A 17,348-nucleotide genomic window follows, 5' to 3' on the forward strand; every position below is an offset into this window, starting at 1 on the left:
TCTCGCTCTGCCGCATTTCACCAAAGATGCAGAGGTGTGACATCAGCGGTTATGAAGGTTTGAGAAGCATCCAGTGCAAAAAAAGTGACATTTCTAGTTTAAAACAGACAGATTCCAATGGGGATTTTTTATTTTATTCATGTACCGGTGCGTCAATCGGATCAAATGAAATGAGATCCAATTGATTTTGATGTCTACTTTTTAATTTTTTTAATCTACATTAGCTCTTTCTTCATTTGTTTCTTGCTGTTACAGCTAATGAAGATTGAATCTGAAAGATTCAGCAGATGAATTACAGAGTATTTGAACTAAAACCTGGTCAACTGCTTGGAAGACAGCTATGCTCACAAGTATACCACCAACACTCACGTTATTCACTGTGGCCTGGCACCATCGACCTGTCAATCCAAATCCTCACCGTCATTGCTGGCGACTGCAATAAAAATGCCTTTGATAAAATGGCTCGTTGGTCTAGGGGTATGATTCTCGCTTCGGGTGCGAGAGGTCCCGGGTTCAAATCCCGGACGAGCCCATGTGTAGAGCCTTTAACAATCTGAAATAGGCGGTTCTTGGGCAACAGTTTGGAGTGCAGACCAAGGTGGATGAGTGATAAAGGCAATGGATTGCTAATCCATTGTGCTCTGCACTCGTGGGTTCAGCATCGCACAGCATTTATTAATTTCTTCCTTGGTTAAAAAATCTGTCATTTTAACCGGTACATAGATTACCTTCAGACGAGTGTCGTGACCCTTGTGGGGGTCGTAGAGCAAAACTGAGATGGTCAAACAATTTTGTAGGTCAAACCGTTCGGAAGCTACAGCCATTTGTATGAGAAGACTGATTTTCGGGATGTGTCATGTTTTGACAAACATTGTTCTCGCTCTGCCGCATTTCACCAAAGATGCAGAGGTGTGACATCAGCGGTTATGAAGGTTTGAGAAGCATCCAGTGCAAAAAAAGTGACATTTCTAGTTTAAAACAGACAGATTCCAATGGGGATTTTTTATTTTATTCATGTACCGGTGCGTCAATCGGATCAAATGAAATGAGATCCAATTGATTTTGATGTCTACTTTTTAATTTTTTTAATCTACATTAGCTCTTTCTTCATTTGTTTCTTGCTGTTACAGCTAATGAAGATTGAATCTGAAAGACTCAGCAGATGAATTACAGAGTATTTTAACTAAAACCTGGTCAACTGCTTGGAAGACAGCTATGCTCACAAGTATACCACCAACACTCACGTTATTCACTGTGGCCTGGCACCATCGACCTGTCAATCCAAATCCTCACCGTCATTGCTGGCGACTGCAATAAAAATGCCTTTGATAAAATGGCTCGTTGGTCTAGGGGAATGATTCTCGCTTCGGGTGCGAGAGGTCCCGGGTTCAAATCCCGGACGAGCCCATGTGTAGAGCCTTTAACAATCTGAAAGAGGCGGTTCTTGGGCAACAGTTTGGAGTGCAGACCAAGGTGGATGAGTGATAAAGGCAATGGATTAGCAATCCATTGTGCTCTGCACTCGTGGGTTCAGCATCGCACAGCATTTATTCATTTCTTCCTTGGTTAAAAAATCTTTCATTTTAACCGGTACATAGATTACCTTCAGACGAGTGTCGTGACCCTTGTGGGGGTCGTAGAGCAAAACTGAGTACGACATTGTGTTTGTGAGAGTCTCCCCTTTCCATGGAATGGTCAAACAATTTTGTAGGTCAAACCGTTCGGAAGCTACAGCCATTTGTATGAGAAGACTGATTTTCGGGATGTGTCATGTTTTGACAAACATTGTTCTCGCTCTGCCGCATTTCACCAAAGATGCAGAGGTGTGACATCAGCGGTTATGAAGGTTTGAGAAGCATCCAGTGCAAAAAAAGTGACATTTCTAGTTTAAAACAGACAGATTCCAATGGGGATTTTTTATTTTATTCATGTACCGGTGCGTCAATCGGATCAAATGAAATGAGATCCAATTGATTTTGATGTCTACTTTTGAATTTTTTTAATCTACATTAGCTCTTTCTTCATTTGTTTCTTGCTGTTACAGCTAATGAAGATTGAATCTGAAAGACTCAGCAGATGAATTACAGAGTATTTTAACTAAAACCTGGTCAACTGCTTGGAAGACAGCTATGCTCACAAGTATACCACCAACACTCACGTTATTCACTGTGGCCTGGCACCATCGACCTGTCAATCCAAATCCTCACCGTCATTACTGGTGACTGCAATAAAAATGCCTTTGATAAAACGGCTCGTTGGTCTAGGGGTATGATTCTCGCTTCGGGTGCAAGAGGTCCCGGGTTCAAATCCTGGACGAGCCCATGTGTAGAGCCTTTAACAATCTGAAAGAGGCGGTTCTTGGGCAACAGTTTGGAGTGCAGACCAAGGTGGATGAGTGATAAAGGCAATGGATTGCTAATCCATTGTGCTCTGCACTCGTGGGTTCAGCATCGCACAGCATTTATTCATTTCTTCCTTGGTTAAAAAATCTGTCATTTTAACCGATACATAGATTACCTTCAGACGAGTGTCGTGACCCTTGTGGGGGTCGTAGAGCAAAACTGAGATGGTCAAACAATTTTGTAGGTCAAACCGTTCGGAAGCTACAGCCATTTGTATGAGAAGACTGATTTTCGGGATGTGTCATGTTTTGACAAACATTGTTCTCGCTCTGCCGCATTTCACCAAAGATGCAGAGGTGTGACATCAGCGGTTATGAAGGTTTGAGAAGCATCCAGTGCAAAAAAAGTGACATTTCTAGTTTAAAACAGACAGATTCCAATGGGGATTTTTTATTTTATTCATGTCCCGGTGCGTCAATCGGATCAAATGAAATGAGATCCAATTGATTTTGATGTCTACTTTTTAATTTTTTTAATCTACATTAGCTCTTTCTTCATTTGTTTCTTGCTGTTACAGCTAATGAAGATTGAATCTGAAAGACTCAGCAGATGAATTACAGAGTATTTGAACTAAAACCTGGTCAACTGCTTGGAAGACAGCTATGCTCACAAGTATACCACCAACACTCACGTTATACACTGTGGCCTGGCACCATTGACCTGTCAATCCAAATCCTCACCGTCATTACTGGTGACTGCAATAAAAATGCCTTTGATAAAACGGCTCGTTGGTCTAGGGGTATGATTCTCGCTTCGGGTGCGAGAGGTCCCGGGTTCAAATCGCGGACGAGCCCATGTGTAGAGCCTTTAACAATCTGAAATAGGCGGTTCTTGGGCAACAGTTTGGAGTGCAGACCAAGGTGGATGAGTGATAAAGGCAATGGATTGCTAATCCATTGTGCTCTGCACTCGTGGGTTCAGCATCGCACAGCATTTATTAATTTCTTCCTTGGTTAAAAAATCTGTCATTTTAACCGGTACATAGATTACCTTCAGACGAGTGTCGTGACCCTTGTGGGGGTCGTAGAGCAAAACTGAGATGGTCAAACAATTTTGTAGGTCAAACCGTTCGGAAGCTACAGCCATTTGTATGAGAAGACTGATTTTCGGGATGTGTCATGTTTTGAAAAACATTGTTCTCGCTCTGCCGCATTTCACCAAAGATGCAGAGGTGTGACATCAGCGGTTATGAAGGTTTGAGAAGCATCCAGTGCAAAAAAAGTGACATTTCTAGTTTAAAACAGACAGATTCCAATGGGGATTTTTTATTTTATTCATGTACCGGTGCGTCAATCGGATCAAATGAAATGAGATCCAATTGATTTTGATGTCTACTTTTTAATTTTTTTAATCTACATTAGCTCTTTCTTCATTTGTTTCTTGCTGTTACAGCTAATGAAGATTGAATCTGAAAGACTCAGCAGATGAATTACAGAGTATTTGAACTAAAACCTGGTCAACTGCTTGGAAGACAGCTATGCTCACAAGTATACCACCAACACTCACGTTATTCACTGTGGCCTGGCACCATCGACCTGTCAATCCAAATCCTCACGTCATTACTGGTGACTGCAATAAAAATGCCTTTGATAAAACGGCTTGTTGGTCTAGGGGTATGATTCTCGCTTCGGGTGCGAGAGTTCCCGGGTTCAAATCCCGGACGAGCTCATGTGTAGAGCCTTTAACAATCTGAAAGAGGCGGTTCTTGGGCAACAGTTTGGAGTGCAGACCAAGGTGGATGAGTGATAAAGGCAATGGATTGCTAATCCATTGTGCTCTGCACTCGTGGGTTCAGCATCGCACAGCATTTATTCATTTCTTCCTTGGTTAAAAAATCTGTCATTTTAACCGGTACATAGATTACCTTCAGACGAGTGTCGTGACCCTTGTGGGGGTCGTAGAGCAAAACTGAGATGGTCAAACAATTTTGTAGGTCAAACCGTTCGGAAGCTACAGCCATTTGTATGAGAAGACTGATTTTCGGGATGTGTCATGTTTTGACAAACATTGTTCTCGCTCTGCCGCATTTCACCAAAGATGCAGAGGTGTGACATCAGCGGTTATGAAGGTTTGAGAAGCATCCAGTGCAAAAAAAGTGACATTTCTAGTTTAAAACAGACAGATTCCAATGGGGATTTTTTATTTTATTCATGTACCGGTGCGTCAATCGGATCAAATGAAATGAGATCCAATTGATTTTGATGTCTACTTTTTAATTTTTTTAATCTACATTAGCTCTTTCTTCATTTGTTTCTTGCTGTTACAGCTAATGAAGATTGAATCTGAAAGACTCAGCAGATGAATTACAGAGTATTTGAACTAAAACCTGGTCAACTGCTTGGAAGACAGCTATGCTCACAAGTATACCACCAACACTCACGTTATTCACTGTGGCCTGGCACCATCGACCTGTCAATCCAAATCCTCACCGTCATTACTGGTGACTGCAATAAAAATGCCTTTGATAAAACGGCTCGTTGGTCTAGGGGTATGATTCTCGCTTCGGGTGCGAGAGTTCCCGGGTTCAAATCCCGGACGAGCCCATGTGTAGAGCCTTTAACAATCTGAAAGAGGCGGTTCTTGGGCAACAGTTTGGAGTGCAGACCAAGGTGGATGAGTGATAAAGGCAATGGATTGCTAATCCATTGTGCTCTGCACTCGTGGGTTCAGCATCGCACAGCATTTATTCATTTCTTCCTTGGTTAAAAAATCTGTCATTTTAACCGGTACATAGATTACCTTCAGACGAGTGTCGTGACCCTTGTGGGGGTCGTAGAGCAAAACTGAGATGGTCAAACAATTTTGTAGGTCAAACCGTTCGGAAGCTACAGCCATTTGTATGAGAAGACTGATTTTCGGGATGTGTCATGTTTTGACAAACATTGTTCTCGCTCTGCCGCATTTCACCAAAGATGCAGAGGTGTGACATCAGCGGTTATGAAGGTTTGAGAAGCATCCAGTGCAAAAAAAGTGACATTTCTAGTTTAAAACAGACAGATTCCAATGGGGATTTTTTATTTTATTCATGTACCGGTGCGTCAATCGGATCAAATGAAATGAGATCCAATTGATTTTGATGTCTACTTTTTAATTTTTTTAATCTACATTAGCTCTTTCTTCATTTGTTTCTTGCTGTTACAGCTAATGAAGATTGAATCTGAAAGACTCAGCAGATGAATTACAGAGTATTTGAACTAAAACCTGGTCAACTGCTTGGAAGACAGCTATGCTCACAAGTATACCACCAACACTCACGTTATTCACTGTGGCCTGGCACCATCGACCTGTCAATCCAAATCCTCACCGTCATTGCTGGCGACTGCAATAAAAATGCCTTTGATAAAATGGCTCGTTGGTCTAGGGGTATGATTCTCACTTCGGGTGCGAGAGGTCCAGGGTTCAAATCCCGGACGAGCCCATGTGTAGAGCCTTTAACAATCTGAAAGAGGCGGTTCTTGGGCAACAGTTTGGAGTGCAGACCAAGGTGGATGAGTGATAAAGGCAATGGATTGCTAATCCATTGTGCTCTGCACTCGTGGGTTCAGCATCGCACAGCATGTATTAATTTCTTCCTTGGTTAAAAAATCTGTCATTTTAACCGGTACATAGATTACCTTCAGACGAGTGTCGTGACCCTTGTGGGGGTCATAGAGCAAAACTGAGAACGACATTGTGTTTGTGAGAGTCTCCCCTTTCCATGGAATGGTCAAACAATTTTGTAGGTCAAACCGTTCGGAAGCTACAGCCATTTGTATGAGAAGACTGATTTTCGGGATGTGTCATGTTTTGACAAACATTGTTCTCGCTCTGCCGCATTTCACCAAAGATGCAGAGGTGTGACATCAGCGGTTATGAAGGTTTGAGAAGCATCCAGTGCAAAAAAAGTGACATTTCTAGTTTAAAACAGACAGATTCCGATGGGGATTTTTTATTTTATTCATGTACCGGTGCGTCAATCGGATCAAATGAAATGAGATCCAATTAATTTTGATGTCTACTTTTGAATTTTTTTAATCTACATTAGCTCTTTCTTCATTTGTTTCTTGCTGTTACAGCTAATGAAGATTGAATCTGAAAGATTCAGCAGATGAATTACAGAGTATTTGAACTAAAACCTGGTCAACTGCTTGGAAGACAGCTATGCTCACAAGTATACCACCAACACTCACGTTATTCACTGTGGCCTGGCACCATCGACCTGTCAATCCAAATCCTCACCGTCATTGCTGGCGACTGCAATAAAAATGCCTTTGATAAAATGGCTCGTTGGTCTAGGGGTATGATTCTCGCTTCGGGTGCGAGAGGTCCCGGGTTCAAATCCCGGACGAGCCCATGTGTAGAGCCTTTAACAATCTGAAATAGGCGGTTCTTGGGCAACAGTTTGGAGTGCAGACCAAGGTGGATGAGTGATAAAGGCAATGGATTGCTAATCCATTGTGCTCTGCACTCGTGGGTTCAGCATCGCACAGCATTTATTCATTTCTTCCTTGGTTAAAAAATCTGTCATTTTAACCGGTACATAGATTACCTTCAGACGAGTGTCGTGACCCTTGTGGGGGTCGTAGAGCAAAACTGAGATGGTCAAACAATTTTGTAGGTCAAACCGTTCGGAAGCTACAGCCATTTGTATGAGAAGACTGATTTTCGGGATGTGTCATGTTTTGACAAACATTGTTCTCGCTCTGCCGCATTTCACCAAAGATGCAGAGGTGTGACATCAGCGGTTATGAAGGTTTGAGAAGCATCCAGTGCAAAAAAAGTGACATTTCTAGTTTAAAACAGACAGATTCCAATGGGGATTTTTTATTTTATTCATGTACCGGTGCGTCAATCGGATCAAATGAAATGAGATCCAATTGATTTTGATGTCTACTTTTTAATTTTTTTAATCTACATTAGCTCTTTCTTCATTTGTTTCTTGCTGTTACAGCTAATGAAGATTGAATCTGAAAGACTCAGCAGATGAATTACAGAGTATTTGAACTAAAACCTGGTCAACTGCTTGGAAGACAGCTATGCTCACAAGTATACCACCAACACTCACGTTATTCACTGTGGCCTGGCACCATCGACCTGTCAATCCAAATCCTCACCGTCATTGCTGGCGACTGCAATAAAAATGCCTTTGATAAAATGGCTCGTTGGTCTAGGGGTATGATTCTCACTTCGGGTGCGAGAGGTCCAGGGTTCAAATCCCGGACGAGCCCATGTGTAGAGCCTTTAACAATCTGAAAGAGGCGGTTCTTGGGCAACAGTTTGGAGTGCAGACCAAGGTGGATGAGTGATAAAGGCAATGGATTGCTAATCCATTGTGCTCTGCACTCGTGGGTTCAGCATCGCACAGCATGTATTAATTTCTTCCTTGGTTAAAAAATCTGTCATTTTAACCGGTACATAGATTACCTTCAGACGAGTGTCATGACCCTTGTGGGGGTCATAGAGCAAAACTGAGAACGACATTGTGTTTGTGAGAGTCTCCCCTTTCCATGGAATGGTCAAACAATTTTGTAGGTCAAACCGTTCGGAAGCTACAGCCATTTGTATGAGAAGACTGATTTTCGGGATGTGTCATGTTTTGACAAACATTGTTCTCGCTCTGCCGCATTTCACCAAAGATGCAGAGGTGTGACATCAGCGGTTATGAAGGTTTGAGAAGCATCCAGTGCAAAAAAAGTGACATTTCTAGTTTAAAACAGACAGATTCCGATGGGGATTTTTTATTTTATTCATGTACCGGTGCGTCAATCGGATCAAATGAAATGAGATCCAATTAATTTTGATGTCTACTTTTGAATTTTTTTAATCTACATTAGCTCTTTCTTCATTTGTTTCTTGCTGTTACAGCTAATGAAGATTGAATCTGAAAGATTCAGCAGATGAATTACAGAGTATTTGAACTAAAACCTGGTCAACTGCTTGGAAGACAGCTATGCTCACAAGTATACCACCAACACTCACGTTATTCACTGTGGCCTGGCACCATCGACCTGTCAATCCAAATCCTCACCGTCATTACTGGAGACTGCAATAAAAATGCCTTTGATAAAACGGCTCGTTGGTCTAGGGGTATGATTCTCGCTTCGGGTGCGAGAGGTCCCGGGTTCAAATCCTGGACGAGCCCATGTGTAGAGCCTTTAACAATCTGAAAGAGGCGGTTCTTGGGCAACAGTTTGGAGTGCAGACCAAGGTGGATGAGTGATAAAGGCAATGGATTGCTAATCCATTGTGCTCTGCACTCGTGGGTTCAGCATCGCACAGCATTTATTCATTTCTTCCTTGGTTAAAAAATCTGTCATTTTAACCGGTACATAGATTACCTTCAGACGAGTGTCGTGACCCTTGTGGGGGTCGTAGAGCAAAACTGAGATGGTCAAACAATTTTGTAGGTCAAACCGTTCGGAAGCTACAGCCATTTGTATGAGAAGACTGATTTTCGGGATGTGTCATGTTTTGACAAACATTGTTCTCGCTCTGCCGCATTTCACCAAAGATGCAGAGGTGTGACATCAGCGGTTATGAAGGTTTGAGAAGCATCCAGTGCAAAAAAAGTGACATTTCTAGTTTAAAACAGACAGATTCCAATGGGGATTTTTTATTTTATTCATGTACCGGTGCGTCAATCGGATCAAATGAAATGAGATCCAATTGATTTTGATGTCTACTTTTTAATTTTTTTAATCTACATTAGCTCTTTCTTCATTTGTTTCTTGCTGTTACAGCTAATGAAGATTGAATCTGAAAGACTCAGCAGATGAATTACAGAGTATTTGAACTAAAACCTGGTCAACTGCTTGGAAGACAGCTATGCTCACAAGTATACCACCAACACTCACGTTATTCACTGTGGCCTGGCACCATCGACCTGTCAATCCAAATCCTCACCGTCATTGCTGGCGACTGCAATAAAAATGCCTTTGATAAAACGGCTCGTTGGTCTAGGGGTATGATTCTCACTTCGGGTGCGAGAGGTCCAGGGTTCAAATCCCGGACGAGCCCATGTGTAGAGCCTTTAACAATCTGAAAGAGGCGGTTCTTGGGCAACAGTTTGGAGTGCAGACCAAGGTGGATGAGTGATAAAGGCAATGGATTGCTAATCCATTGTGCTCTGCACTCGTGGGTTCAGCATCGCACAGCATGTATTAATTTCTTCCTTGGTTAAAAAATCTGTCATTTTAACCGGTACATAGATTACCTTCAGACGAGTGTCGTGACCCTTGTGGGGGTCATAGAGCAAAACTGAGAACGACATTGTGTTTGTGAGAGTCTCCCCTTTCCATGGAATGGTCAAACAATTTTGTAGGTCAAACCGTTCGGAAGCTACAGCCATTTGTATGAGAAGACTGATTTTCGGGATGTGTCATGTTTTGACAAACATTGTTCTCGCTCTGCCGCATTTCACCAAAGATGCAGAGGTGTGACATCAGCGGTTATGAAGGTTTGAGAAGCATCCAGTGCAAAAAAAGTGACATTTCTAGTTTAAAACAGACAGATTCCGATGGGGATTTTTTATTTTATTCATGTACCGGTGCGTCAATCGGATCAAATGAAATGAGATCCAATTAATTTTGATGTCTACTTTTGAATTTTTTGAATCTACATTAGCTCTTTCTTCATTTGTTTCTTGCTGTTACAGCTAATGAAGATTGAATCTGAAAGATTCAGCAGATGAATTACAGAGTATTTGAACTAAAACCTGGTCAACTGCTTGGAAGACAGCTATGCTCACAAGTATACCACCAACACTCACGTTATTCACTGTGGCCTGGCACCATCGACCTGTCAATCCAAATCCTCACCGTCATTGCTGGCGACTGCAATAAAAATGCCTTTGATAAAATGGCTCGTTGGTCTAGGGGTATGATTCTCGCTTCGGGTGCGAGAGGTCCCGGGTTCAAATCCCGGACGAGCCCATGTGTAGAGCCTTTAACAATCTGAAATAGGCGGTTCTTGGGCAACAGTTTGGAGTGCAGACCAAGGTGGATGAGTGATAAAGGCAATGGATTGCTAATCCATTGTGCTCTGCACTCGTGGGTTCAGCATCGCACAGCATTTATTCATTTCTTCCTTGGTTAAAAAATCTGTCATTTTAACCGGTACATAGATTACCTTCAGACGAGTGTCGTGACCCTTGTGGGGGTCGTAGAGCAAAACTGAGATGGTCAAACAATTTTGTAGGTCAAACCGTTCGGAAGCTACAGCCATTTGTATGAGAAGACTGATTTTCGGGATGTGTCATGTTTTGACAAACATTGTTCTCGCTCTGCCGCATTTCACCAAAGATGCAGAGGTGTGACATCAGCGGTTATGAAGGTTTGAGAAGCATCCAGTGCAAAAAAAGTGACATTTCTAGTTTAAAACAGACAGATTCCAATGGGGATTTTTTATTTTATTCATGTACCGGTGCGTCAATCGGATCAAATGAAATGAGATCCAATTGATTTTGATGTCTACTTTTTAATTTTTTTAATCTACATTAGCTCTTTCTTCATTTGTTTCTTGCTGTTACAGCTAATGAAGATTGAATCTGAAAGACTCAGCAGATGAATTACAGAGTATTTGAACTAAAACCTGGTCAACTGCTTGGAAGACAGCTATGCTCACAAGTATACCACCAACACTCACGTTATTCACTGTGGCCTGGCACCATCGACCTGTCAATCCAAATCCTCACCGTCATTGCTGGCGACTGCAATAAAAATGCCTTTGATAAAATGGCTCGTTGGTCTAGGGGTATGATTCTCACTTCGGGTGCGAGAGGTCCAGGGTTCAAATCCCGGACGAGCCCATGTGTAGAGCCTTTAACAATCTGAAAGAGGCGGTTCTTGGGCAACAGTTTGGAGTGCAGACCAAGGTGGATGAGTGATAAAGGCAATGGATTGCTAATCCATTGTGCTCTGCACTCGTGGGTTCAGCATCGCACAGCATGTATTAATTTCTTCCTTGGTTAAAAAATCTGTCATTTTAACCGGTACATAGATTACCTTCAGACGAGTGTCGTGACCCTTGTGGGGGTCATAGAGCAAAACTGAGAACGACATTGTGTTTGTGAGAGTCTCCGCTTTCCATGGAATGGTCAAACAATTTTGTAGGTCAAACCGTTCGGAAGCTACAGCCATTTGTATGAGAAGACTGATTTTCGGGATGTGTCATGTTTTGACAAACATTGTTCTCGCTCTGCCGCATTTCACCAAAGATGCAGAGGTGTGACATCAGCGGTTATGAAGGTTTGAGAAGCATCCAGTGCAAAAAAAGTGACATTTCTAGTTTAAAACAGACAGATTCCGATGGGGATTTTTTATTTTATTCATGTACCGGTGCGTCAATCGGATCAAATGAAATGAGATCCAATTAATTTTGATGTCTACTTTTGAATTTTTTTAATCTACATTAGCTCTTTCTTCATTTGTTTCTTGCTGTTACAGCTAATGAAGATTGAATCTGAAAGATTCAGCAGATGAATTACAGAGTATTTGAACTAAAACCTGGTCAACTGCTTGGAAGACAGCTATGCTCACAAGTATACCACCAACACTCACGTTATTCACTGTGGCCTGGCACCATCGACCTGTCAATCCAAATCCTCACCGTCATTGCTGGCGACTGCAATAAAAATGCCTTTGATAAAATGGCTCGTTGGTCTAGGGGTATGATTCTCGCTTCGGGTGCGAGAGGTCCCGGGTTCAAATCCCGGACGAGCCCATGTGTAGAGCCTTTAACAATCTGAAATAGGCGGTTCTTGGGCAACAGTTTGGAGTGCAGACCAAGGTGGATGAGTGATAAAGGCAATGGATTGCTAATCCATTGTGCTCTGCACTCGTGGGTTCAGCATCGCACAGCATTTATTCATTTCTTCCTTGGTTAAAAAATCTGTCATTTTAACCGGTACATAGATTACCTTCAGACGAGTGTCGTGACCCTTGTGGGGGTCGTAGAGCAAAACTGAGATGGTCAAACAATTTTGTAGGTCAAACCGTTCGGAAGCTACAGCCATTTGTATGAGAAGACTGATTTTCGGGATGTGTCATGTTTTGACAAACATTGTTCTCGCTCTGCCGCATTTCACCAAAGATGCAGAGGTGTGACATCAGCGGTTATGAAGGTTTGAGAAGCATCCAGTGCAAAAAAAGTGACATTTCTAGTTTAAAACAGACAGATTCCAATGGGGATTTTTTATTTTATTCATGTACCGGTGCGTCAATCGGATCAAATGAAATGAGATCCAATTGATTTTGATGTCTACTTTTTAATTTTTTTAATCTACATTAGCTCTTTCTTCATTTGTTTCTTGCTGTTACAGCTAATGAAGATTGAATCTGAAAGACTCAGCAGATGAATTACAGAGTATTTGAACTAAAACCTGGTCAACTGCTTGGAAGACAGCTATGCTCACAAGTATACCACCAACACTCACGTTATTCACTGTGGCCTGTCACCATCGACTGCAATAAAAATGCCTTTGATAAAACGGCTCGTTGCTCTAGGGGTATGATTCTCGCTTCGGGTGCGAGAGGTCCCGGGTTCAAATCCCGGACGAGCCCATGTGTAGAGCCTTTACCAATCTGAAAGAGGCGGTTCTTGGGCAACAGTTTGGAGTGCAGACCAAGGTGGATGAGTGATAAAGGCAATGGATTGCTAATCCATTGTGCTCTGCACTCGTGGGTTCAGCATCGCACAGCATTTATTCATTTCTTCCTTGGTTAAAAAATCTGTCATTTTAACCGGTACATAGATTACCTTCAGACGAGTGTCGTGACCCTTGTGGGGGTCGTAGAGCAAAACTGAGATGGTCAAACAATTTTGTAGGTCAAACCGTTCGGAAGCTACAGCCATTTGTATGAGAAGACTGATTTTCGGGATGTGTCATGTTTTGACAAACATTGTTCTCGCTCTGCCACATTTCACCAAAGATGCAGAGGTGTGACATCAGCGGTTATGAAGGTTTGAGAAGCATCCAGTGCAAAAAAAGTGACATTTCTAGTTTAAAACAGACAGATTCCAATGGGGATTTTTTATTTTATTCATGTACCGGTGCGTCAATCGGATCAAATGAAATGAGATCCAATTAATTTTGATGTCTACTTTTGAATTTTTTTAATCTACATTAGCTCTTTCTTCATTTGTTTCTTGCTGTTACAGCTAATGAAGATTGAATCTGAAAGACTCAGCAGATGAATTACAGAGTATTTGAACTAAAACCTGGTCAACTGCTTGGAAGACAGCTATGCCCACAAGTATACCACCAACACTCACGTTATTCACTGTGGCCTGGCACCATCGACCTGTCAATCCAAATCCTCACCGTCATTACTGGCGACTGAAATAAAAATGCCTTTGATAAAACGGCTCGTTGGTCTAGGGGTATGATTCTCGCTTCGGGTGCGAGAGGTCCCGGTTTCAAATCCCGGACGAGCCCATGTGTAGAGCCTTTAACAATCTGAAAGAGGTGGTTCTTGGGCAACAGTTTGGAGTGCAGACCAAGGTGGATGAGTGATAAAGGCAATGGATTGCTAATCCATTGTGCTCTGCACTCGTGGGTTCAGCATCGCACAGCATTTATTCATTTCTTCCTTGGTTAAAAAATCTGTCATTTTAACCGGTACATAGATTACCTTCAGACGAGTGTCGTGACCCTTGTGGGGGTCGTAGAGCAAAACTGAGATGGTCAAACAATTTTGTAGGTCAAACTGTTCGGAAGCTACAGCCATTTGTATGAGAAGACTGATTTTCGGGATGTGTCATGTTTTGACAAACATTGTTCTCGCTCTGCCGCATTTCACCAAAGATGCAGAGGTGTGACATCAGCGGTTATGAAGGTTTGAGAAGCATCCAGTGCAAAAAAAGTGACATTTCTAGTTTAAAACAGACAGATTCCGATGGGGATTTTTTATTTTATTCATGTACCGGTGCGTCAATCGGATCAAATGAAATGAGATCCAATTAATTTTGATGTCTACTTTTGAATTTTTTTAATCTACATTAGCTCTTTCTTCATTTGTTTCTTGCTGTTACAGCTAATGAAGATTGAATCTGAAAGACTCAGCAGATGAATTACAGAGTATTTGAACTAAAACCTGGTCAACTGCTTGGAAGACAGCTATGCCCACAAGTATACCACCAACACTCACGTTATTCACTGTGGCCTGGCACCATCGACCTGTCAATCCAAATCCTCACCGTCATTACTGGCGACTGCAATAAAAATGCCTTTGATAAAACGGCTCGTTGGTCTAGGGGTATGATTCTCGCTTCGGGTGTGAGAGGTCCTGGGTTCAAATCCCGGACGAGCCCATGTGTAGAGCCTTTAACAATCTGAAAGAGGTGGTTCTTGGGGAACAGTTTGGAGTGCAGACCAAGGTGGATGAGTGATAAAGGCAATGGATTGCTAATCCATTGTGCTCTGCACTCGTGGGTTCAGCATTGCACAGCATTTATTCATTTCTTCCTTGGTTAAAAAATCTATCATTTTAACCGGTACATAGATTACCTTCAGACGAGTGTCGTGACCCTTGTGGGGGTCGTAGAGCAAAACTGAGATGGTCAAACAATTTTGTAGGTCAAACCGTTCGGAAGCTACAGCCATTTGTATGAGAAGACTGATTTTCGGGATGTGTCATGTTTTGACAAACATTGTTCTCGCTCTGCCGCATTTCACCAAAGATGCAGAGGTGTGACATCAGCGGTTATGAAGGTTTGAGAAGCATCCAGTGCAAAAAAAGTGACATTTCTAGTTTAAAACAGACAGATTCCAATGGGGATTTTTTATTTTATTCATGTACCGGTGCGTCAATCGGATCAAATGAAATGAGATCCAATTGATTTTGATGTCTACTTTTGAATTTGTTTAATCTACATTAGCTCTTTCTTCATTTGTTTCTTGCTGTTACAGCTAATGAAGATTGAATCTGAAAGACTCAGCAGATGAATTACAGAGTATTTTAACTAAAACCTGGTCAACTGCTTGGAAGACAGCTATGCTCACAAGTATACCACCAACACTCACGTTATTCACTGTGGCCTGGCACCATCGACCTGTCAATCCAAATCCTCACCGTCATTACTGGTGACTGCAATAAAAATGCCTTTGATAAAACGGCTCGTTGGTCTAGGGGTATGATTCTCGCTTCGGGTGCGAGAGGTCCCGGGTTCAAATCCCGGACGATCCCATGTGTAGATCCTTTAACAATCTGAAAGAGGCGGTTCTTGGGCAACAGTTTGGAGTGCAGACCAAGGTGGATGAGTGATAAAGGCAATGGATTGCTAATCCATTGTGCTCTGCACTCGTGGGTTCAGCATCGCACAGCATTTATTCATTTCTTCCTTGGTTAAAAAATCTTTCATTTTAACCGGTACATAGATTACCTTCAGACGAGTGTCGTGACCCTTGTGGGGGTCGTAGAGCAAAACTGAGATGGTCAAACAATTTTGTAGGTCAAACCGTTCGGAAGCTACAGCCATTTGTATGAGAAGACTGATTTTCGGGATGTGTCATGTTTTGACAAACATTGTTCTCGCTCTGCCGCATTTCACCAAAGATGCAGAGGTGTGACATCAGCGGTTATGAAGGTTTGAGAAGCATCCAGTGCAAAAAAAGTGACATTTCTAGTTTAAAACAGACAGATTCCAATGGGGATTTTTTATTTTATTCATGTACCGGTGCGTCAATCGGATCAAATGAAATGAGATCCAATTGATTTTGATGTCTACTTTTTAATTTTTTTAATCTACATTAGCTCTATCTTCATTTGTTTCTTGCTGTTACAGCTAATGAAGATTGAATCTGAAAGACTCAGCAGATGAATTACAGAGTATTTTAACTAAAACCTGGTCAACTGCTTGGAAGACAGCTATGCTCACAAGTATACCACCAACACTCACGTTATTCACTGTGGCCTGGCACCATCGACCTGTCAATCCAAATCCTCACCGTCATTACTGGTGACTGCAATAAAAATGCCTTTGATAAAACGGCTCGTTGGTCTAGGGGTATGATTCTCGCTTCGGGTGCGAGAGGTCCCGGGTTCAAATCCCGGACGAGCCCATGTGTAGATCCTTTAACAATCTGAAAGAGGCGGTTCTTGGGCAACAGTTTGGAGTGCAGACCAAGGTGGATGAGTGATGAAGGCAATGGATTGCTAATCCATTGTGCTCTGCACTCGTGGGTTCAGCATCGCACAGCATTTATTCATTTCTTCCTTGGTTGAAAAATCTTTCATTTTAACCGGTACATAGATTACCTTCAGACGAGTGTCGTGACCCTTGTGGGGGTCGTAGAGCAAAACTGAGATGGTCAAACAATTTTGTAGGTCAAACCGTTCGGAAGCTACAGCCATTTGTATGAGAATACTGATTTTCGGGATGTGTCATGTTTTGACAAACATTGTTCTCGCTCTGCCGCATTTCACCAAAGATGCAGAGGTGTGACATCAGCGGTTATGAAGGTTTGAGAAGCATCCAGTGCAAAAAAAGTGACATTTCTAGTTTAAAACAGACAGATTCCAATGGGGATTTTTTATTTTATTCATGTACCGGTGCGTCAATCGGATCAAATGAAATGAGATCCAATTGATTTTGATGTCTACTTTTTAATTTTTTTAATCTACATTAGCTCTTTCTTCATTTGTTTCTTGCTGTTACAGCTAATGAAGATTGAATCTGAAAGACTCAGCAGATGAATTACAGAGTATTTGAACTAAAACCTGGTCAACTGCTTGGAAGACAGCTATGCTCACAAGTATACCACCAACACTCACGTTATTCACTGTGGCCTGGCACCATCGACCTGTCAATCCAAATCCTCACCGTCATTACTGGTGACTGCAATAAAAATGCCTTTGATAAAACGGCTCGTTGGTCTAGGGGTATGATTCTCGCTTCGGGTGCGAGAGGTCCCGGGTTCAAATCCCGGACGAGCCCATGTGTAGATCCTTTAACAATCTGAAAGAGGCG

General features: G+C 42.1%; 6 non-coding genes across 6 annotated transcripts; all 6 read left to right on the forward strand.

Moving 5' to 3' along the window:
• The first annotated feature begins 460 nt into the window (after positions 1 to 460).
• On the forward strand, positions 461 to 532 carry trnap-cgg (transfer RNA proline (anticodon CGG)). Its single transcript has one exon. It is a non-coding gene; the product is annotated as a tRNA-Pro (tRNA).
• A 6,130-nt stretch (positions 533 to 6,662) lies between these two features.
• Positions 6,663 to 6,734, forward strand: trnap-cgg (transfer RNA proline (anticodon CGG)). Its single transcript has one exon. It is a non-coding gene; the product is annotated as a tRNA-Pro (tRNA).
• Positions 6,735 to 10,240: 3,506 nt separating this feature from the next.
• On the forward strand, positions 10,241 to 10,312 carry trnap-cgg (transfer RNA proline (anticodon CGG)). Its single transcript has one exon. It is a non-coding gene; the product is annotated as a tRNA-Pro (tRNA).
• A 1,717-nt stretch (positions 10,313 to 12,029) lies between these two features.
• On the forward strand, positions 12,030 to 12,101 carry trnap-cgg (transfer RNA proline (anticodon CGG)). The gene has a single exon. It is a non-coding gene; the product is annotated as a tRNA-Pro (tRNA).
• A 4,267-nt stretch (positions 12,102 to 16,368) lies between these two features.
• On the forward strand, positions 16,369 to 16,440 carry trnap-cgg (transfer RNA proline (anticodon CGG)). Its single transcript has one exon. It is a non-coding gene; the product is annotated as a tRNA-Pro (tRNA).
• An 803-nt stretch (positions 16,441 to 17,243) lies between these two features.
• Positions 17,244 to 17,315, forward strand: trnap-cgg (transfer RNA proline (anticodon CGG)). The gene has a single exon. It is a non-coding gene; the product is annotated as a tRNA-Pro (tRNA).
• The last annotated feature ends 33 nt before the right edge of the window (positions 17,316 to 17,348 follow it).

This window comes from Oncorhynchus mykiss, chromosome 15, assembly GCF_057628025.1.
Source record: "Oncorhynchus mykiss isolate SJ-2025 chromosome 15, ASM5762802v1, whole genome shotgun sequence".
Lineage (NCBI taxonomy): Eukaryota > Metazoa > Chordata > Actinopteri > Salmoniformes > Salmonidae > Oncorhynchus > Oncorhynchus mykiss.